General features: G+C 45.4%; 1 protein-coding gene across 1 annotated transcript in view; it reads right to left on the bottom strand.

Moving 5' to 3' along the window:
• The window catches only part of HPS5 (HPS5 biogenesis of lysosomal organelles complex 2 subunit 2), a 607,584-nt gene extending 589,088 nt beyond the window's left edge, over nucleotides 1–18,496 (bottom strand). The window contains exon 1 of the mRNA XM_086956066.1: nucleotides 18,360–18,496. The gene's annotated coding sequence lies outside the window, so the exon portion shown is untranslated. The remainder of the gene's footprint in view (nucleotides 1–18,359) is intronic.
• Between the last annotated feature and the right edge of the window lie 5,813 nt (nucleotides 18,497–24,309).

The following is a 24,309-nucleotide window of genomic DNA, read 5'->3' as shown; positions in this document are numbered from 1 at the left end:
TGTGTATTGAATGACAGACACTGGAATTTGAAACATCATTCTAATTGTGGATCAAAGAATGTAATATACTGCATTGAGTGTCCTTGTGCAATGTTCTATATTGTGAAAACAACTCAAGAAGTGAGAAAGCAGATTATTCAACATCAATCACGGATTTGTTGCAAAGTGTTTAATGCTCCACTTGTTGAACAGTATGTAAACTTGTTCCATGCACCGTATGCAATTAGATGGTGTGTTCTGGAAATGTTAAAAGGCTCCAGGCGTAAATATGATGTGAATCGCTTGCTCACAATAAAAATTAAAAAAATTAAAAAATGAAAAGAATAGAAGGATCTGGTTGGCCAACACATTAAATAAAGATCTGAACCAAAATGTAGAATGGCATACATAGGCGACACTATATTCCCAGTCTCTGGTTTGCTATGCTAGATTTCTGAGACGTGCCCATTCTTTTGAATCATTAGAACTTAGTAAGGTATCTTTGATACACTTACTGTCTTCAGTCCTTTAATTGTGTGGTTGTGTTAGTTTGGTTCTTATAGTTTTCCTTGTAAAGTATGTTCATCTTCATACAATGAAGAATGGGTGGTTTTGTATTGGCGTATAATACTAATCTGATGATTGATTCTTAGTTTCATTAGAAGGCTTACTCATACGATGAGATGATAGTATGCATTGAGGGTATATCTTGTTCTTGATTAGAGCATTTTCTAAGGTTGTTGCTACACATTTCATATGTTAAGCACATGTAGGATGATTAACATATGTACAGTCCCTTTTATTTTGAATAGTGTGACTACACTACTACTAACCCTTAAATTTTAAGATTTTTATTACTTTTAAGATGATTCTGCAGTTCATATCGATGCAGGTGACCGGGAATGGACGTATCTGATGAATTTATGCTTGCCTTATTGTTTGGCGCAATTAGAGACAGTTTAAGTATTGCAATAAAGTATTGTATATGTTCAACGCCGGTGACAGAGTCTTTCCCTGATGTCTTTCCGGTTGTCATCTGAGAGATACAGTTTCTAGAACTATGTTCTATCAATTTTGCTGTGGACTGTAACCGGTTGTTTAAGCGTTATTCTTAGGGTCATCTATACCATTACAAATTGGCTGCCACGGTCTTTATCTGTAATTTTTTTTGCTTGGGGCGTGCTCACGTGACAGAGCTACTAAATCCAAATAAGTCCCAGCTTCACCTGAGGTTTGGACACATGGCGAGTTCATTGCGGCCGGCCCGTTGTTCAGAGATCATATTAAGTATTGGTTTTGGACGTATCCCTGATAATACATATTTGCAGACCATTGTAGGTGCACGCTAACGGTCCTTTCTTGCCTTATAGATTATATTCACAGAGTGACTATAATTATACGTAGGTAAGAGATCTACTGTTATTTAACATATGGTGGCGGTTTAGGCACAGTGGTTGTAGTGAACGTTTTAATGGGAGTGTGTTTATATTGCTTACAGCAAGAATGATTCTATACTTAAGGCCTTGAGCCTTTTGTACAGAAGTATACCGACTTGTTAGTAAGGTAACTGAGTTTCAGTAGTTTATCGAGCATGGGTATATTTGTTCAGAAACTGTATGTTGCAGCACCACCTCAGTCTTTTTTTATTGGGCAGAATTTTTTTGTATCTTTTAAGGGTTTTTCGCTCTTACTCTGGTGGCCTAATGCACTGTATGGATGTATGTCGTTACTATGCATGCTTTTACAACGCATGCCTTTACCACGCAACTTTTACAAAGCAAGCTGTTACAACGACTTGCGTTGGGGGGCGCTGGATAGTGAATAGTTTAATTTACTATTCCAACTCCAGTCCCCATGGACAGTAGGATAGGTTTTGGATAGCAAATTAAACCATTCCCTATCTGACAGCGCACCCCAGCGAAAGTCGTTGTAACGACTTGCGTTGTAAAAGTTGCGTGGTAAAGGTAGTGTGTGGTAAAAGTTGCGTTGTAAATGCTGTTCCCCGCACTGTATTGGATGCTGCTTTTTATAAATAACACTTTGGCTCTTTATAAATAAACTTTGTTTTTGGTGATGGCTTGTGGGCAAGCAATGCACATTAATTATGTCTTATTAGTTTCTTTTTTGTTTCAATCTGTGTTTTGTGGTTTTGTGTCAGTACTTGTAGGCTTTACTCCTTCTCAACACTGAGTCCTGAGGATGGTCTCACGTACCTGTTGCGCCATATGTAGGTGGAGTGGTGTGGCTCACTGGTTAGAGGCGGCAGACCCGAGAGCAGAGGACGGCCCGGGACCAGGGTTCAATTCCTGACGCGGCAGAGTAGTGGACCAGGGTCAGCGGACTCGATAATTCTCATCTCGGTGCCTACTCTAACCAGGGATCACACTCGGCAACTCTGGGCATTAGCTTGCCTCATCTCCACAAAGGCCCCCCACATACGCCGGGGATGCCTGGTTTCACCTTGGAGATAACCAGTAGGGACCATCTCACAGGGAAAGCCAGGACGGGTTCCCCAGCGGTCTCCTGCGCAGAGATACTCCTTCGGGAGTCGATTCTAGCGCATTACAAACCCACAATTAATATGAGACCAAATTGTTGAATGTCTGTCCTCTCTAACATCATTACTGACACTGTATGGCGTTTCAGTCCTTCATTAAAAGCTGAAATATAATGATTTGTATCTTATGGACTGTAGAGTCTTGAACCTACATGGTTAGGAGGATTTGTATGCTTCCTTGAGTACAAAACATTGAATAGATGTTACTATAGTGATCGTAAGGTGGCGTCAGTGTTGTTTTGTTTATGTACTGCTGTATATAATATTATATTAGTATTGAAATTTATGTGCAATGTATATAATGTTTTGATGATGTAATCTTTATAAATAGATTCATGCTCGTAACAATACATGATTGGTACTATACATGCTAAATGATTCCTCCAGGAAAATATTTTGTTGGTAGATTGTACATTACCGATTTAGGAACAGAGGCAAAAAAGCTCTTCACAGGGTGCACTGATTTTGCACCACATATGCAGTAGAGCAAAGTCAGTGCCTTCCCTGAATATGCCCTTAGGACAGGGATAGTAGTGATCCCAGAGACCACCCAGGCATCCCTGCACAGATAGGAGCAGCCACATATTGCACCTGCTGTCTGAGGGGTGAGGGAAGGTGGGCGCTATCTATCCCCATGAATTTGAGAGGTCTACTGCCTGCAGGGAAAGTCAGACAGGTAGCTTGAAATAACATGGTCCACTTTCACTAATGCGCTGTTCCCAGAGCATATGTACCTTCATACGTGCACTCTGACCAATACACTTTCTGTAATTGGGTACATTGCCCAGGTTTAGTTAAATGTTCCCTTTTGCGATAACAGAAACAGTGTAATTTATCTGTAATTCAAGCCTAGATCTAAGTTGATCGAGCTTGGTTTATAAGAGAGGCAAAGATGAAGCAGAAAGGGGCAGGATTTTTCCTGGCAGGTCACACAGTAGGATCAGATCAAACATAGCCGTTTACCAGTGGTAGGTCAGCAGTAGCATACATGTTGGATAAAAATGAAGGCCATGAACAGCAGCAGAACCATGATAGTCCTTTAATCAGAATATTACATCAAAGGCAAAAGTAATTACAGCATCAGGGAACAATGACATAGCATAAAAGGCTTTAGTACAACAAACAAGTAGGCTGGTAGTTTGTGGAGCAGCACAACAGTGTACAAGGTAACTAAGCCATTGAGGTAGGGGCTCTAATAATACGAAAACAGAGCACAGCACCACAAAAAATACCAACTGGCCATCAGAAGTCAGTAATGTATTTTAATTGCCCAAGTACATTATGAATAAAATCAGTCCATATGGCAAGAACATGAACAAACGTAGCTTATTTTTCAGAAAAGTTGACACGTAGTTGCATTACATCCACAGCCGACACGTGTTTCGCCGATGAGCAACTTTCTCAAGGCTTAAAGGTTAGATCTATGTGTCATAGGGTCCATCAAAACAGACTTTTAGTCCATGATCGAGATTTTTCAGAAATGCTCGAGTGTCTCTACGGGGCCGTATGCGCAAAGACCTTCAGAAAATGTTGGTAAGTCGGGAATTCCACAAAAGCACCCCTTTTTCCTATTTACAGTATCCCATAAGTATTTTAGAGATCTGTATAGATTTGGCTAGTTAAAGTGAGCTCCAAGATCCCAGTTATTATAGACGGTTTAGAAGCCAATGTCAAGGGTTCCAGACTTATTAAGACTATGCAACAGGATTTTCCATATTGATACGCAGGACAATTTTCTTGGCTGTGTCGGATTACTGTGGTTAAGATGCAGATCTTGCCACAAATCCTGTATCTTTTCCAGGTGATTGCTTCCCCCGTGCCCAACTCAATCCTTTAACAACTCCAGGGGATACTAGAATCTTTCATCTGGCAAGCAAAGAGATACCGCAACTAGCTAGTAAGACTTTACATTCACCAATAACCAAAGGTGTGCTGTCCTGAAGCTCACTTCCTACTTTCAAGTCACCCAATGACACTTTCTTGTTGAATGTGGGAACAAGAAACTACCAAGCAGTGGTGCTTTATGGGCCACCTTATAGCAGATGTGTCACTTTGGCAAATACCCTAGATGAGAACAGTCGTCACCAAAGTAACATTAGCAATATGGGACAAGATTACTTTGAGAAGGGAATTCAAATCATTCCCCTCTCCTTTTGCGCCTATCTCTTATAATCCATAAATTACACCAGCAAGACAAATAATGAACGTTCCCATCTGGTATGAAAAGAAATGTCTTATAATGCTTTTACTTTTGGAGAAAAAACAGATGATGCCCTTTGAGGAGCTCCAACAACAATGTGGCCTCCCAGACACTGAATTGTTTGCATACACTTAGGTTCATCATTGGGTTCTTCATCCTTCCTTTAGGGAAGGGGCCTCCAGATCTCTTAGTGACTTTTACAAATGGCTTAAGAATGGTCTAATCGATAGAGCCCTGATTGCAACAATTTATATATTTATAATTGACGCTACCTTTTAGGACAAGACACCTGGACACGTTGGGAGGAAGGACTTGGAGTTGAGTCACACTCGCACATAAGAAATAAGGCTTACTTTATGACAAGGCTCGAGTATTAAAAGAGGCCCAGCTCCGAGAGACCCAATATAAAACCCTAAACTATTGGTATACAACGCCGGAGAAAGTGGAATACTGCTAAGGGTACCATATGCTGGACAGGGTGAGGAGCAGTGGACACACTATTACATCCCCTTTGGAAACACCCCAATCTGGGGAGATACTGGGAAGTGGTGATAGAGAAAGTCAACCGAGTATATGAAATTCAAATTCCCAAATATCCATGGGTGATTTTGCTAGGCAGGCCATTTCCATTTCAAACACACTGTAGGCTTTGAGAGGGGAACAACTGGCCATGGCACTAGTAACAGTGATGTGGGTAATACTAGCACTTTGAGTGGAAAAATACAACACCTTCAGCTGCATATTTTTTATTTTATTTTTTTGTCGTAAAAGTAACTTTATTGTTTAAAACGCAATACGTTTCGCATCAGAAAAGTATTTTTAAAACCTGTTTCTGAAATGCAAATTTTTCAAACGTGTGTGCTATTAATCCTTTAAAAATATGCCTCTTTAAGTGGTGCTATCAAACAATCGTACAAAATCCGCCCAAAGAAGGCAAGAAAAGGCCCCTTCATTTATATTGGGATAGCTTGCATAATCATTGGTTCTCTGAAAGCATAGAAGGCATACGTTTTTAGGAAAGCTCAAAGAGCAGAGGCAAGCTTTTGTAGATAAGCCCTTTCCCTTTTCTTCCTGTCTGTATCTACAAGTGCGCACTTAGGGGGGCATGTCCAAAAGCAGTCTGTAGTTCAACAAACAGAACATTCTGAATTACTCCACTCCATGGGCCGAAATTCTAGTACTGTAAAGGATTGTACTATGATTGCATTAATATAGCACTTACTACCCCCCTGAAGAGACGTTGAAGCGCGTTTACACGCCGACTGTTAAATGGCCACAAGTCCAGATTCCCGTAGAGGTCACCCGTATCTTACAACATTTTATAAATAAATAATTAAATATTCAAGTCCTTCAGCTGCATATTTGATTATAAAAATGTTGTACATATTGGCTATGCAAAAACGTATGTTATCAATAGACAACAGAATCAAGCCTTTTGAGGTGGTCAAAAGGCCTCTCCCGCTTTGGCTCACACATGAATACAGGGAACTATCATGTGCAAACTACTGAATGTGCTGCAACCAAGACAATATATCCTAAATACTCCCACAAAGGAAACCCTAAATCCAACTAAGATTCAGAGATGGGGAGGAGAGGCATTACTGAGGGGTACAATATATTTTGTAGTTAAGAAGCAGGGCAGAAGTCGGGGTACACACAGGGAGATGGCTTCCACTCACTATTTTCACAGGTCGACGCTGTCCACCCTGCCAAGAAGTTGGGCTTCACTAAAATATGCTGGATTTCTCCCAGTGTAGGTTTCAGACACTGTGACACTTGCAGCAACGACTTCACGATATCTGCTTTCCTTACGAGGAACAACATGCAGGAGGGGAGAGGGCTTTCTTATTTTTTAATTCCTGCTGTCCCAAGACAAAGGCCGAAGTTAAGGGGCCATCAGGTCATTTGTTCCAGTATCCTGGCTTGGAGCCATCTGTAGCCTCACACCTAAATGTAATAGCGGGAGAGAAAAAAGGCACACAGCTTATCACTTCAAAGGGTACTTAAGAGAGGCTTATTTTTGACTTTGTTCAGTAGCTGTATATAAGAGACAGGCATGTCACACCCCTAACGCTGCATTATTACACATGTTCTGTGCTTTCCCTGCTCTTAATAATAAGAGATATGATTACACTGGTAGAATGTCAAATGTGTTGGTCTGTCGCAGTATTTAGACAAATAACAATTTAAATACCACTATCTTGTTTTATTTCTTTTATAGAGCTACTCTCATCCCAGTGCCGTGTGTCAGTTTTTGGTTTCTCTGTAACTTTAAACAATCCTAACAACGATATGGTCACAACTTTGTTACCTACAGTGTGTGACTAGAAGGCCTCCCTCCTGTGCTCACTTGGGAATCAAAAGCCCTAATTACATGGGGTGAGTGCCTTGAAACCTAAAACCTTTTTAAAAAACTATGGTTTGGATGTGAGCGAGTGTGAGAAGGTGAATCAATGGTAGATATGCAAGTTTATTGTGAATGAAATAATGCATGCATGCACAACCCATAGCACTTGTGAAAGCCACAGAAGCTTTTTCTATGTGTGCTGCTCAAGCCAGCACACATGGAAACAGCAAAAACAAAGACAAATAAAGCATTTCTCCTCGTTTCGCCTGTTTAAGCTCATGTTTTCCCTGGTCTTAATTTGGGTGCTGCTTCCACTGCTCTTGTAACAAGCATTTGCAATGCAATAGGTCTCGCATTAGTAAAAGTTTGAGCTTTTGGCTGTGCAAATAATAATGCAACACCAATAGCTCTAATTTTCGAATTGTTCAACACTGGTGAAGCGTCCCCACAAACATAGCAAAGTGTAACACCAGTACATTGCTGCTACAAAATGAGCACAACATAACACCAGTGCAGGGTCAGTCCAAAAAAATCACAACATAACACAAATGTGGGGCCACTACAAAAAATGCAGAACGTAGCACCAGTGCATGGTCACCAAAGATCACTGTATTACACCGGTCTAGAGGCACACGAAAAAGAGCATAATGTAACACTAGTGCAGGGTCAGTGAAAGCAGAGCACAAGGTTACACCAGTGCAGCATCACCGCAATGTAACACCAGTACACTGTTGCTACAAAACAAGCACAACGTAACACCAGTGCAGTGTGATTACAAAAAGAGCACAATGCAACACTTGTGCAGGGTCATTACAAAAAGAGCACAACGCAACATAAGTGCAGGGTCATTACAAAAAGAGCACAATGTTACACCGGGGCAGAGGCACTACAAAAAGAGCACAACATAACACTAGTGCAGCCCAACTGAAACAGAAAACAGTGTAACACCAGTGTATGGGCACGATAATTGAAACCACATGACGGCCGGTGCGCGTAACAGACACCAATAGGCCGTGGGCGGAGCAATGCGTCTGCCTTTGGCCAATTGCGTGCCGTCTTTCGTAAAAAGACGCACGCAAAGGCCAATAGGGTGGCCCAAAAGGAAAAGCACGCGCACTTGCATGCCGCGAGACCTAAAAAGGAGGCAGTGTCAAAAATCAATGGGTGTTGCGGTGGCACGCGAACCGCAACACCCACTGCTCTCCTCTTTCACACTAAATACAGCATGAAATGGTGACTTATTTACAAGGCAGCGTTAAGACATGTTAAGTGACTAAAAGCTGCTTTGTAAGTAAGTCGAGAGCCCTATAGCCATCACAATGTCACTGAAAGTGACGTTGTGGAGGCAATAGGGGCTTGTAAATATGCTCCTAAGTTTGGTATCTAGATGATCCCTTGTAGGGATGTGGGTGGCTAGTGCGGTGTGCCTGGGAGTGTTAAAGAGCTAGTTATTTTGATTGGTGCTCCCATTTCTCATTAGATAGAACAGCCAGTGTCCTCCAATATGCTTTCTTAGGAGTGAGTAGAAAAGAAAAGGTCAATGGGGTAACCCTGTGTCCCTCAGAACCTGGGCAATGGTACGATAAACTAGAGCAATTGCTTTGAAATAATAATCAAGAAAAAACAAATCCAATATATCTAGGACACTGGACCATTACCGCATGGTGAATTCTAATTCATTTTTAACGCTCACCCTGCCGTGGGAGTGTTTGAAATTGGCTGTCAATCCTTGTTGTTTGCTCGTCCTGAAGAAGACCCGCTTTGATGCTAATTGCACACTCGTCTGGGTCGAAACTTCAACGTACTTTTCTTCTATGTCTATTAGGTATCCCGGCTCCATGAATTAAAAAGCCAATTTAATGTGCACCGGAGACACTATATTTAGAATTGGAAAGGACAGACTCCATCTTACAGTTGTCTTCTGTATATAATTGTATGTCTCGTTATCATGTACGTATAAACTGACCCAGTTACCTACATCACTTTACCACTTTATTCACTCAACTTTTTGTCACTGATGTCATTTGCTGCCTATTGAATTGTGACATCCATATATGATTTACAAAATAGAAAAAAGTAAAAAATAACGTGAAATATTTCCGATCAATGATGTTCCATCCTGAAATCTACAAAGAAATGTATTAGATTTGTTTTTGCATGGTTAATACCACACAATTTCAAAGCAATTGTTCTACCCAACAGAACCATTTGTAGTTCATCATATGCTTAGGAGTAAGGATATCGGGCTCTATTCTTGTCTTTACATGGAAATTATAGTCACAAAAGACAGTGAACAACAGGTCAATCACAAAGAAGGTTTACAATGGAATGTTCTTTTAAAGCTTTTATTCTATGTATGTAGGGTAATTTGCTTATTCCGAGACCCACGGTCTGCATGCTTAAAATTTCTCCCACAAATGCCTATTTAGTGTTGATTACATAGAATGTCAATGACCTACACTCTTCTGATAAGTAACTGAAAATCCCACAAGCCAAAAAGAACAGGGTAGCAGGGAGGAGGAGAAGTGTATATTTACAATAAATAGCCAATTTGAAGAGGAGATGTTTGTATAATGCAACACATTATGAATCAGCAATAAAAAGTGGTATCCTTCCAAGTGAAAATCTACTGTTAACAAGATTGGGACAAAACGCAATCCACAAAAAAAGTTTTTTATTCTAAAGGATCACATGGCCTCCCACCCGATGTCATTAAAATAAGGAAAACAGGGGGGCGTTGCCAGCGACCACACAAGATGTCCGCATAATCGCAGAGCTCCGTGACTGAGGAGCCCTCTCCCCGACAATCCGTCCACTTATCCTGGCAATAGACAGTGCTGACACACCGTAGTAGAAGCGGGAGGACCTCCGATCCCCGCCGCACCGCTCATCTCTGCTCTGCTCCACACAGCCACACCACACACTCAAGGAGCAGTCTTGGGCCTACACGCAGAACTGACACCGGGGCCTAAAGTTATACAGCGACCCGGCGGCGTGGAGATCCAGTGGCCTAGAGGTACGCTGGGCGGGCGGACGGAGGCAGACAGTGGCTGCCCCAGGGCTGTCATAGTGCACTGTGACTGACGGCGGTGCTGAGGCAGCTCCAGCACCCACAGGGACCCGGAGGGCCTCGACCGGAGGCCACCAGTGGTCGGTTGGACCCGCTGGTGGGAATTTTCGCGCCCTGAAACATCCGTGGCTGGGCCCCCACAAGAACGCTTAAGGACACCATCAGGCCACGTAGTGCACCCGGAGCAACAGTGAGGGAGCCGTGACAGGGGTGCGGGCCCCGGGAGGCAGCAGTGCGACGAGGCGCCCCAATACAGCGCGAGGAGTCATCCCGCTGAATCGAAGCCGCACAGGTACGCAACACCAACATAGCACACAATGGTGTGGGACCGTGACCCGGCAGTCCAGCCTGTGGTGGGGGGCCGCAACAGCGAAGAGCAAGCACGGACAGTGGAGCTCTCCCGCCCTAGTGCGCCATCTTAACCACCTAGGGGAGAACTGAAGGACGGGTGGGGACCCCCTGGCCGATTCACTACACCCTGGTCTCCACGGGCCGTAACAACAGAGACACTCTCAGGGATGGGGCACGATGAGCAGCAGAGGGCCCCGAACGCAGCCACCTCCGCGACTGGACAAATATGCGTACACAAAAGACCCCCAAGTTGACCCAAAGGGGGACACGTGGTGCACGCCGCCTCAGCCGACCAACCCACCTGACGACACTGAGCAAGTTACCCTGCAAGATGTCATGAAGGCGCTGAAAACAATGCAATCTTCCATGGGCACAATTTCCACTGACATTTCCCTAATAAGGGCGGACTTCTCCAAGCTTTCAGACCGTCTGATTGAGGTGAAACGGGCAACGACAGGGCTCAGAGGCGACACCGCAGACCTGAAGCTAAAAGTTAAGCAACTAGAAGATGACAACCTCCTGCTGAAGGCCAAAATCGATTAACAGAAAGGCCGTTTGAGACACAATAATGTATGCCTGGTGGTTGTGCCGGAGTCCGCAGGTGGTCCGGCTCTGGATCTTTTCGTTGAACACCTTATACAAACTAAGCTACAAATGAAAGGGCTGACCAACTATTTCTCGGTGGAGCGAGCCCACCGAGTGCCAGGAGGAAGGCCAAAACTGGGTGCACCGCCAAAACCTATACTAGCGAGAATCTTCCATTTTTGGGATCGGGATGCAATCCTGCAAGCAGCAAGAGTTGCCCCACCACTTACAGTTGATAACACTGAAGTCACTTTCTATCCTGATTACACGGCAGCTGTGGCACAGCAAAGGCGCAAATTCACGGAAGTAAAGAAGGAGCTCGGTACCAGGGAACTGAAATATTCGATGATTTCGTCGAAGCGGAGGAAAAGACGTGGTTTTTTGAATCGCCTGGCGACGCGCAGGTCTGGTTAGAGGGCTGGAGACCGGCGGGAGGACCCAAACACCGCAACACGCGACGGAACAACAACAGATGAAGAGGCGGATGCGATCCATAGCACATTACATCGACGGCGACAGGGCATTAAGGACATTTGGGAACTATAGACTTCGTCGGACACCCTACTTTATGCAGCCAACTGGGGCATGGATATCCGGGACACGGCCGGTGGATGGGCGGTGAAGAAGGGGAGGCGGGAAATCACTTTGGCCACAGTCTCAGGAGGACGCTATGAGACACGGTATTGCGACAAGTGACGGGGACTCCTGCAGGTAGGATCTAATAAATTACTGCAGTGCCGCACGGACACTAAAGGGGGGGGGTGAGGTGTTTGGAGAAGTCACAGCAGTCTCACCCTCAAGAACACTGCAGTTGGTTTCGGGTAGTAAGCACTCTGCTCAGTTGGGGTGGTGGACGGTTCTAGATCTGCCGGGCAGGGAGGGGGGTATGGGTTTTAGAAGTTGTAAGTTTCCTTTGGTTTAGTTTTCGACTGATCTGTTATCAATCTCTCCAAGTATATCTACTGTTACCACAACGTAGCAAGACCGCAAGCACTCAAGCAGAAATGTCATCAGCATCTCCGAAGTGTATATATACATGCGTCACATGTCCTGGCCCGGGTGCCACATGGAACATTATATTCCCGATACCGCTATACACTGCCTGTAATGTTGCACCGTAACGAACGGGACTCTGGCTCCCTAACACCAAACACTTCGTACCCGACTCTGTCAGTCTTATCCTGGAATGTTAACGGATTAGGGCACAAAATAAAAAGAGGGCTAGTCCTACAATACCTCAAACGCAAGGGCCCTACAGTCGCACTGCTTCAAGAAACTCACTTAATGGGTAAGGCATGCAAAGCCATGGACGGCTGGGGATTTAAAATGACTGCTCACACGGAGTTTAAATCTGTGTCCCGGGGGGTTGGAATTCTTGTCCATAAAAGCTCCCCACTGATTGTACAGAAAACATGTACAGAAAACATGGTCCGACGACCAAGGCCGCTTCATTGCCATGTCCTGTCAATGGGAGGGACGTCAATATAACATGGTCTCAGTGTACATTCCACCGGCGCTCCATCAAGCGGCCTTCAAGGACCTGGGTAAATTTTTCTTAGATCTTCCCGAGGGTGAGCTAATTCTGGGCGGGGACACTGTGTTCGACGCGGCAGTGGATAGACAGCGACCACGGGAAACTAATAGGCACAACCCAGCCCTCAAAGACTTCATGAATGCCATGGGTCTGACTGATCTCTGGCGCCTTAAACACCCTACAGCTCGCCAATACACTTTCCACTCGGGGGGCACACAACAGTCTTTCGCGCATAGACTACATGATGACACACGATCGCCCCGGAGAGGGTGCGGGCAGTGGAACTCCTGCCGCGAGGCATCTCTGACCATTCCCCACTTCAGCTGACGTACACGCTGGAGTTCCCGAATCGGAGGAGAGTGTATCCACTCTACCCGGGTTACCTCCAGAACCCGACGATAGCCAAGACCCTCACGAAAGCCACTGAACAATACTTTGCAGAAAATACTCATTCAGTAGAATCACCGACCATTCTGTGGGAAGCCTATACGTCAGTAATCCGAGGTCAGGCCATTTCTACCATTACACGACACAAAAGGGAAAACAAGAAGCAAGTGGAGGCCCTGGAACTAGCAGAACAAAGGGCAGAGGAGGCACATGCGGAGAACCCTACCGAAACAACGGCACACACCTTGTCACTTGCGACACACGAGCTTCGATCCTATACGTGGGAACAGGCAAAAGCAAAACACACCGACACAATGCACAGAGTTTATGAGCTGGGCGATAAAACGGGGAGGATGTTGGCATGTCTAGAGAAAAAAGAGAAAGCACAAAGATGGACAGCGCAGCTGCAACTCACCGATGACACGGTCACGGCAGACCCCCGATGTATAGTAGAGGAACTAGCAACCTATTACGAACAGGTTTATACATCGCGCACCTCAGCTACAGTGGGGGACTGCGCAGAATTTTTGAGAACGATAGACATGCCCTCACTGCCCTTGGAAGATATGCAGGCCTTAGAGATAGACCTCACGGCACAAGAACTAGGGGAGGCATTAGCGGCCCTCCACACGGAGAAAGCCATGGGACCCAACGGACGGCCAGTGGAATTATACAAGAAGGTGGCGAAGACCGTCACGCCCCATCTATTGAATATGTATGATGACAGCCGGACAGTAGGATTACTGCCCGAGGATCAGAGGATAGCGACGATAGTGGCAATACCTAACGGGAAAGCCTGCGACGATGAAGTCATCCTACCGGGCGATCTCGCTAATAAACGCGGAGGCAAAAATACTGACGAAAACGTTGGCACTTAGGCTGCAGCCCCACCTAAAGACCTTAGTACATCCAGACCAGTCTGGATTCATGCCAGGCCGCAACACCTCCCTCAATCTGCGATGCCCGCACAGAGTCCTGGACCGAATACCCTTGCTTAAAGAGGATGCTGCCATCCTCTCACTAGACGCTACGATGGCCTTTGACCTTGTTGAATGGCCATTTCTTTTTGCAGTCCTCCGCAGGATAGGGTTCGGCCCTAAATTCTGCGACTGGGTAAGGCTATTATACACGGCTCCGCTGGCACATGTGGTGGCTAATGGCCATATTTCTAGGGTGTTCAAACTAGGGAGGGGGACGCGACAAGGCTGCCCGCTGTCGCCGCTCCTCTTTGCCCTCATACTGGAGCCTATGGCCGCCAGGCTCCGACAGGAGCCGGGGATACGTGGGATCCAGTGGGAGGCAGGCTGGGAAGACCTGATTTCCTTATATGCCGATGATGCACTGATCTACTTAGCACACCCTGGGGAGTCACTGAAAGTCCTGATGGATGTCCTCACGGAGTATGGGCTGAAGTCTGGGTACACCATTAACTGGACTAAATCTCTGCTGTATGTCCTGAAAGGTCCTACACCAGAGCTTCCTCCGGGCTGCACGCTCCAAATAGCGTCCAGAGGCTTCAAATATCTAGGAATCTTTGTAACCCCACAAGAAAGTGTATTCATGGATGAAAATCTGGTGAAACCCCTTACATGGCTCAAAGCAGATGTTGTGCACTGGCGATCGCTGCCGCAGACGCTTCTGGGGAGGGCGGCCTTATTTAAAATGTTGGCACTCCCTAGGTTCCTCTACGCCCTACAAAATATCCCCTTCCAGGTCCCACCTACGTTAAAGCAATAGAAGCTGAGATCTCATCACTACTATGGGATGGTAGACCACCCCGTATAGCACAACATAAACTCGTACATAGCTAGTACGACAGTGGCATTGCCCTACCGAATTTCAAATTTTACTATTGGGTCTCGCAGCTAATGATAATAAATCAGTGGCTACATGTCCCCCAGGACGAGCCTGCGTTCCAACTGGACAGGACCCTCCTACCAGCTGATAAATTGATGAAGGCCCTCTATACTAACAAACGGAAAAATACCCTCACAGGCCCCACCGCACACGCAATGAGAATTTGGCACACTGCACAAAGGGCATTGGGCTGGGAGGGAGTACTGACGCTCGCCACTCCGCTCTGGGAGACACGACGTCTGGGCATGCTGGCACACACCAAAGGGTTCAAACAATGGGACTTGATAGGGATCACTAAAATAGGCGATCTGTGGGTACGGGGGGGGGATCCTCACTTTTGCTGCACTACAAGAAAAGTATCACATGGGACCTACTGAACATTATCGCTACATACAAATCAGACATGCACTCCAAAAGGCGATTCCTCAGGGCACTAAACTGGAAGACTCCTCCCCTCTAGAGGACAGGATACTCACAGACCACATGGAGAAAAAAGCTGTCTCCCAAGCTTGCCGCAAGTTGGTTAATAACCTGATCACACACTGATTCTGAGAGGCAAATGGCAGGCAGACCTGGGGGACATAGGAGATTCGGAATGGTTGGATGCGTTGGCGTCAGCTCAAGAGGCGGCGATCCCATCCAGACTCAAATTGGTACAACTAAAGGTGTTACATCAGGTATATTACCCCCGCACCACTTTGCATAAACTAGGAAATACACCAGATCCCTTTTGTCTTCGTGGGTGTGGGCAACTCGGAACATTTTATCACATAATATGGGACTGCCCCAAAATACAATCATACTGGGATCAGGTAATGATGGACATCTCAGAGGTGGGAGGGGTGGAAGTTCAACGGGACCCCCGGTGTTGCTTACTAAATATTTTGCAACCCACAGACCTCAACCTAGCATTACAGACATGGGCTACTCTGGGTATGACATTCGCCAAACGAAAAATCGCTAGACACTGGGGCTCAGGGTCACCACCTACGTTGCAGCAATGGGCAGCAGACAAGGACACAGCCATGGTTGCAGAGAGAGCGGTTTATATACACAGATGGTGTCCTAAAAAGTGGTCCAGAATATGGGAGAGATGGAATGCGTCCCGGGGGAATCTCTGTGACCCACCGCACACAACAGGGACACCAGACGATAGCCCATGAGTGGGGATGAGACGAGAGTGGTAAGGTGCCAGCACTATATGTCACTGCAAATAAGGGGGGACGGTGAAGAGACCAGCGCAGCCGACGCAATTTTGACACCAATGGGATATAACGAATTGACATATGTACACTGTAAATTTGAGTGCTTTACTTACTTCATGCTGGAGATGATGATGTTTTATTGAATGTCATAAAATCTATGTTTGTATGATGGTACAAAATACTAATAAAATATATATTTTTTTAAAAATAAGGAAAACATCACAAATGCTTGCATTATCCTCACCAGTCAGTGATGTCCTGGATTTTTTTTATTAAAAAAAATTCTAAGGACCCAAACGCCAATCCAACATTTCTGGAGGATGGAGGCAGAGTTACCTTTGACTCTAAAGAAGAGTCCCATGCTGATGAACCTATGTTCTAAACTAACGCTACATACACTCTACAGTGACAGATACAAAGTGGTCGAACAATGTGGATGTTTGACAGAGACTCCATTCAAAGTCTTCCTCGAGTGGGTTCCGTCCACCCTGCAGTCTGAGTATAAGGGATAGAAAAACTGTGTTCAGCCGACCAAATTTTTACAACTTCAACTTGAAGGAAGTGTAGCTTCTAGGAACTGCAAGCCTTGCTCAAATTCACTTTGCATGATTGGGCAACGAGCAGGTGACCATCTGACCACCGCTGCAGCCATGCAAATAAATTCAGGGATGCATCTAATGCCCATGGCTCTGAATATTTTTGCTAACACAGGTGCATGCTACAAGCAGATACACACATGGCTCAACTGCCTCTGGGAGTTAACCCCACCCCTGCTGATGACGGAATCGCTCCGTCATCAGCCGCGGTGGCGATGTGCTGATGATGGAGCGGTTCCGTCATGGCCCGCCCGACGCTCCTGCGCGGCGCGGATTCCGCGCCTGCGCTGAGCGTTCTATTGAGCGGGCGGGGCCATGACGGAACCGCTCCGTCATAAGCACAGCGCAACTGACGCTGGTGACGGAGCTGTTCCGTCACCAGCATGCGCCCGACGCATTTCCGCCCCGCCCCCTTAGCACTGCGGCGGAATAGTCGCTGCAGTGAAGGGGTTAAGGTGGAGGTGCCGGCAGGGAACCACACACGTGGCACACAGTTACCTTGCATTCCAGATGCCTGGTCAATAATGGTCATTCTTGGCTGTGAACCCTTAAGGTGGCTTGGTCACATTCTAGCATTGCCAACTGGTATGAAAGTGAGTAAATGCTAATATTACATGATAATGTCCTATTTGTTATAAAAAAAAACCCTTCCAAAAAGTCACTTAGCTGTAGTGAAAGTTGCAGCCAAGTCATCAGCCGACCTAAACAGTAATGAAAACATTCTACTAGACTAGTGTGATTTTTCACTCACTACTGACGTGGAATTTGAGCAATGCAAAAAAATGTGGGGGGATGAATACGTCTGCAACACAGACTGAAAACGCCTACGGTTTTAGAAATGACCTGGCTCCAAAAAAAACAGCAAGATGTGCTCCTGTATACATGGGAGATGTGCTGCTTCTCCATCTCCATACGACAGCCAGGAACAAACAGACAGACTTCAAATTCACAGTCGCACTTAAAATACTACGGTCATTGCGAAGGAGCATGTCCAAATTACGCACTACCATAACCGTCCAACATTAAATTATTCACTTTTGCGCTTGTACAGCAAGTCGTGTGTTGTTATAAATCTCATTAGTCCAAGTCCTGTGCGAAACTCTGCCTTTCGCAGATCTGCGAGAGCTGTGCAGCGCAACGCGTATTACACAAAGTACATTGCCCTAACTGCCCATAATTTTAAGTGAAGAAGCATCGGAGATTTGCCTGAGACACGCGGGCTCCAGTTCCCGTAGTAACGGGAAAGCAGTCATTGGGCAATCAGGGTTCAACTAATACATAAACATGCACAAAAAGAAACTTTTGAACTCACGACAGAACGCGCAACTAAAGCGGTTTCTAAAAGTCCCTGTAGTACGTATCTCTAGAAATAAACGTGAAGGAATATTATCGCACACAACAATCACGGGTTTAACCATTATTGTGGTAAGAGAAATACTTTCGGATGCAAGAGTTTTAAATATTGCCTCGGCTGTCAACGTGAAACATCAAGCAAAATAAAATGAGCAAATAAGGATTTTAGGCGGATGTCTTTGGTACACTGACTCTACAGAAAAGCCCGAAACGATCCGTTATTATGAAATTCGAGCGCATTGCTGCTACGGCCAGGCAGGTCACAATAATGACATTCATAAGACAGTCACGCTAAACCATGCGATGCAAGACAAGGTGACTGTACATCTGCTCCTTACCTTGAACGTCAGTTATTTCATCTTTACGTCTGATGTCCGTCAGAGATCTTTTAGAAGAGAACATTTCTCCATAATTTCAGTACTTCCGGGTCGCATGACACTTCGTCCCGTGCCTGAACGTGTTTTAGGAGTGGTCTGGGAGTAGGCGGGACTCGTTAAACCAAGACTTGGAGATTCAGCCAATCGTACAGCGCTGCAAAGAATTGTGACATGCTCATTGGCTGTGGAGTTCGCACGTGCCTCTTCAGTATACAAACACTGTTGCTGAAAGACGTCGGCCTGAGGCTGTTATAAATCTGTGAAAAATGAGTAGTAGTCTCAAGCAGAGTGGTGACAGTCAATGTTAGACCGGACACAACGTCACGAGGATTTGCTACACACTATTTTTGATATGAAGAGTTTGGGTTGAGGCCCTAAAAAAAGGAGCTGGGACTAACTTAGTTTGGCAGTACACAAGTCACATCACGGCTCGTGACATCACAGAGCATGACATTACATGTGGCATCACAGAAATTGACATCAAAGGAAGTGGCATCACAAGCCACGAATTTAATAAGTATGTGTGACAGAGGCGCAACTAGAACCACCCATTGATTCCAATGGGTGTTGCGCGCCTGATGTGTGATGTAAAGCGCTCTGACACTGCTTTGGGATGAGTAGCGCTATACAAGAAAACATAGTGGTACTTAAATTATTTCATCACCTCCTCAGGGGTAGTAAGCCCTATATAAATTACATTTAGTATTATGTAACACATCTGACATTATTACACTGCATGCATATCTAGTAAATAGAGCGCGAACAAAGTGAAAAGCTGCCTCTCTTAAGTATGTATGAAGTGCTAACCTTTGTTTCCCCTCTGCTGCATTTGCTTCTAGGTGTAAGGCTCCTCACTGCTCCCGACCAGGAGACTCAAACAAAAGGAGGCCTGATGACCCCTCAAATTCGGCCTTTGTTATGGACCTAGCAAGAGTCTAAAATAAGAAAGCCTGTCCCAGCCTGCATGTTATTGCTTGTAGCAGATGGAAATCAGGCGCTGCTGAAAGTGTCCCTGTGTTTGAAAATTACACCAGGAGGAGTTCAGCACATTATTTAGTGGGGCCCAACTTCTTGGCAGGGTGGACTGCGTTCACCCTGTGAAAATAGTTATTTGATGCCGTCCACCCATGTTTACCCCCGACTCGTGCCCTTGGGTCAACAGTGGAAGCTAGAGCATGGCTACTGACATTATTACACTGCATGCATATCTAGTAAATAGAGCGCGAACAAAGTGAAAAGCTGCCTCTCTTAAGTATGTATGAAGTGCTAACCTTTGTTTCCCCTCTGCTGCATTTGCTTCTAGGTGTAAGGCTCCTCACTGCTCCCGACCAGGAGACTCAAACAAAAGGAGGCCTGATGACCCCTCAAATTCGGCCTTTGTTATGGACCTAGCAGGAGTCTAAAATAAGAAAGCCTGTCCCAGCCTGCATGTTATTGCTTGTAGCAGATGGAAATCAGACAACGTGCAGGCGCTGCTGAAAGTGTCCCTGTGTTTGAAAATTACACCAGGAGGAGTTCAGCACATTATTTAGTGGGGCCCAACTTCTTGGCAGGGTGGACTGCGTTCACCCTGTGAAAATAGTTATTTGATGCCGTCCACCCATGTTTACCCCCGACTCGTGCCCTTGGGTCAACCGTGGAAGCTAGAGCATGGCTATTCGGATCAAGGCTGACCAGAGATCAAGCGGCAGTTGAAGTATCCAAAAAGTATGGGTATTGTGATGCTAAGTACACAGGGGGATGGTGTCATTGTACATGTCGTGTCATAGATGTGGCTGAATGAACAAGATAGTTTAACAATTTTGTTGTTCTGTCATCTATACGTACCTACTTACGCATTAAGCATGACCCTGGACGTTTGGCCCGGCAGGGCCTCTACACTTTGTTTCACACTCTGGGGAGGCTTAGCCAAAGGGCTTAAATAAATGGGTGGAGATTGCTCTGGACTTCCGAACCATACAAGCATACTGTGCATTAATTGTAGCTCCGCTAGTTAGGCCCCACAAGTAGTGTGGAGCTACGCGACACCTACCAAAAATGAATGTGTCCTTGTGTAACGAAACTGGTGCTTATGTAAAGCGCTCCAATACATTCGGGTCGAGTCCGCGCTATATAAATCTGCAAAAATAAAAAATGAACAGCAGGAGGAGGGTAGGGGGTCGAGGGGTGCAATACGAGGGGAAAGTGGGGCGGGAGAAGGAACAAAGGACAGTGGAAGTAAGGTGTGGAGAACATACAGCGTCATGCAGTCTTATAAAGTGCATGGCAAAAAGTTGTTTTTAGGTCTCGCCAAGCCATCGCATAAGCGATGCTATGCAAGATATTTAGTAAGGGGCTTCTGAAAGTGCTCCCAAAGTCTGCAGGCGGATCGGGTATAGTCCATGTGCGCCGGGTGCGTACACCATTTGTCAGCCTGCGTGATGACTTTCGCAGCAGCTTTGATTTTCTCAGTGAGCCACGCGGCCACTGAGAACATCAAAGCGGCCGCAAAAGTGATCATTCTTCTCTCATTCCTTTCTCCGTTTTGTGTTCCAGATAGTTATTCTTCTCCACCTTTGTTTCTCTTTCTTGCATACCTGTTTTCAAACTTTTCTTCCCATTTACTTTATGTTCATTTTTTTCTCTTTTATGTATAAGCATTTTTTCTCTCCTCTTATTATTTTCCCTCTTTTCATTTTCCTGTCTTCTCCTTTCTCCTCTTCTACTCTCCTATTTTCATTCTTGTCTGTTCTCTTTTCCCTTCTTTCCATGTTTCTTCTGTTTCAGCTTCTCCTTCTCTCCTTCCCAGATGTCCTGCCTCTTAATTCTGTTTTTCCATTTGCTGTCTGTTCTGCTCTTCTTTCCTTCCCCCCTCCTTCTCTTCTCATGCCTTCACTCCATATTGCACCACTCATTTGTTTTTTCTAACTCGTCTTCTTCTTTTCCCTCTCTCTATTTCACTCTTCCAGTATCTCACTTTCTTCTAATCCACTCCATCGCTACATGTCCCTCTCCCTCCATTATTCATTTCCCCCTCTTCCCTCCAGCCCATTTTCTTCTTCACTTCCCTCTCTCTGTTTCCATATTCTCTAACCCCTTATCTCTGGCATCAACCTAATTCCCCCCCTACTTCTATTCGCGTTATCTCTTGCCAGCTTCTTCTATTCCCCTCTACTATTCACCCCTTCCCTACTTGCTGTCTGCCCCTTTTCTCGCCCCTTCTTTCAGTATTGCTTTTCTCTGCTATTTTATTCTTCTGGCACTCTATCCCTTTTGTATTTCAATCTTCCTTCTCGCCGTGTTTTTTTTCACTCTCCCCACTCCCTTGTGTCCCCTCTGATATGTTCCTTTGAATGAACCCATGTGCAGAATGTTCGCTGTGCATTAAATGCCTCAGGGTTCCTATTACCTATGTCTGTTTACATTTTCCTCCCCCTCGCGCTTTCTTTTCTCTCCATCTCTCGGCCCTTTGATGCTTGTTTCTTCCATATCCCCTTACTGTAGGTGCTACCCTCTCCCCTTGGTTAATACAGTCAGCCTGTTTCCCTCTGAACAAGCTACAGAGTCCCTGTTGTGGAGCTGTCCCCGCACACGCCTCTCTTTGTGCGGTGGGCCCTGACCACCCACATTCCTGGGAGATTTACCTTTCCAGCCCCATCCTCAGCCTGGGTCTCCGACTGCAAATACACTGCCTTGTTTAAGTGTGAAATCTAAAAGTGGTCATGAATATAAAGCTGTTTTGATACCACACATTTCTTTTGTGGTGAACGCCGGCTTTAACCACCTATGCATCAACAAAGCACTCTTTGTGTGTTTTTTTAGTAATTTCCGTAGAGACCAAACTGTCATGTGTCTGGTTTAGTTTTGGGGCACCTCGCTGTTTATTTGCAGTGTCTGTGCCTAACAAAGGTTGCAAGGTGAAGGGTGTCTTAAGCTGGTGCGTGTGCACGTTGGAGTTGGAGGCAGTCTGTGCCCCGATCATGGACTGGACTGCACGGATGGGCTCTTATTAGGAGGTCTTTGTATCAGCCTAACGCTCTTACTTTCACTGTCTTGTCTCCCCTTCATCCCACTCCGTCTGCTCTCCCCCCTCCCTTCCAATCAGTCACGGGGCTCCAGGTTACGCCTACCTCCCAGCGAACAGAACAGTAAGAGACTTATGCAGCTGACCCATAAACTAACCGGGCTGCAATGCAGACTTCAAAATTCTGTGTCTGAGTATCTTTACATTTTTTCAAACAACAGTGGTCCCATGCACACCAATATAGGAAGCAATAAATATAGACAGAATCAGTTCTATATTCTGAGTGACATGTCAGCCGGACAGAGGTCTCCAAGTTTAATCAATGAACAATTAGTACAATCAGCCCCTCAGGCACTGCCAGATTGCCCTCTAGGCAATCTGACACTGGCTCACAGACTTTAGTCTCTTTTGGCTACAAACTGCCTTCACGTCTGCATAAACAGAAGTGTGTTATTGGGCCATTCTGTCCCAGCAATCTCAAGGTTGGGAGACTGTCAATACAATAATTTTCCCCCTCACCTGCAGAGACTATTGTGCATTGTGGATCCATTCTGACCCATCATCTGTGGAGAAAGAAGTGAAATTAGGCCACAATATTTCCCTGCAGCTACAGGGATAGTAGTGCACCGGAGAGAGAGAGAGAGGACGTGCGGTTATGTCCAGAGCTGCTGACTTTGAAAATGAGAAACAAGGTTTGAGTCTCGGCTTCAGCTTAACATCCTGTGATTCTGGGCAAATTACTTAATCTCCCAGTGTTTACAAAATGAATGTGTCCTTATGTAATGTATCTGATGCTAATGTAAAGAGCTCTAATTCCTTTGGAACGAGTTTTCGCTATATTAAAAAAAAAAGCATTATGGCTCTATTGTAGGAAGTTGCCTCTTTATACCCAAAAAAGATATGCTGTGCAAAGAGTCCAGGTGTTCCTTTACCCATGGACAGGGACTTGCTCTAGCAATCCTAAGGTGCTCTTCTAGGAGGGATATGATCGAGCAGCATTAAGCTTATCAGAGAGAAGTGTGAGACATCTATAAATACACACATTAGTCAATCAATGATGCACACAACTCAATAAAGAGAACCACACCAATTTATAAAAATAACCCATAGCTTTATATTTGCTTACACCCCAGAATCAATATGATCAGGGAAGTACCTTTTTCAAAAGAAATTCTTTTGCATTTAAGAAGTCTGCGGTGCATTTTTCAGAAGCTGCAATGTTATCCTTTGGGAGGAAAAGACAAGTACCGCATTCATGTTCAGTGGATTAGAGCGATTGGCACCACCAATAGGGCCAGAAACCTAACTGTGATCCCAGACGGGGTACAGATGGACTGGAGGACCCACGCGGCAGAGATGCAGAGAACTGAACTGAACTGAACCGAAAAAACGAAGAGGTATATCCTACTGGTTTGAAAGGGCAGCTAAGTGGGGTGGACCTGAACCAATAAGATGTCGAGTCACAAGGGACCGAGTGTGACGTATCAGATGAAGTTAGATAAATTTGTGCAGCCTAAATCGTAAGCTCTGGCTGCTGGAGGAGGTGTGGGGGTAGCAGAAATACATGCCAGGTGCAGAGAAGGGAGCCCTTACTTTACAAGATATAATTGTGGCAATTCAAGGGGTACACTCAGCCCTAGAGACTAAAATTGACACGGTTACTTCAGAAGTGGCACTTATGCACGCAGATCTCCGTAGCTTGGGTATCTGAGTCAAGGTCACAGTAGACTCAATAACTAGACTCCAGACTACCACTGAAACACTTGAAGTTCACGTAAAGGAGCTCTGTGCTGCTATGGCTACATTGGAAGCAAAACTTTAGGACTTTGAGGGGTGCGCACATAGGAATAATGTCAGAATCCTAGTGGTGCCAGAGAGGGCAGAGGGCCTGGCATCGGATCTCTTCAT

The sequence above is a fragment of the Lissotriton vulgaris genome, chromosome 2_1 (assembly GCF_964263255.1).
Source record: "Lissotriton vulgaris chromosome 2_1, aLisVul1.2, whole genome shotgun sequence".
Lineage (NCBI taxonomy): Eukaryota > Metazoa > Chordata > Amphibia > Caudata > Salamandridae > Lissotriton > Lissotriton vulgaris.
Note: the sequence above shows the minus strand (reverse complement) of the source record. Positions and strands in the feature narration are given on the sequence as shown.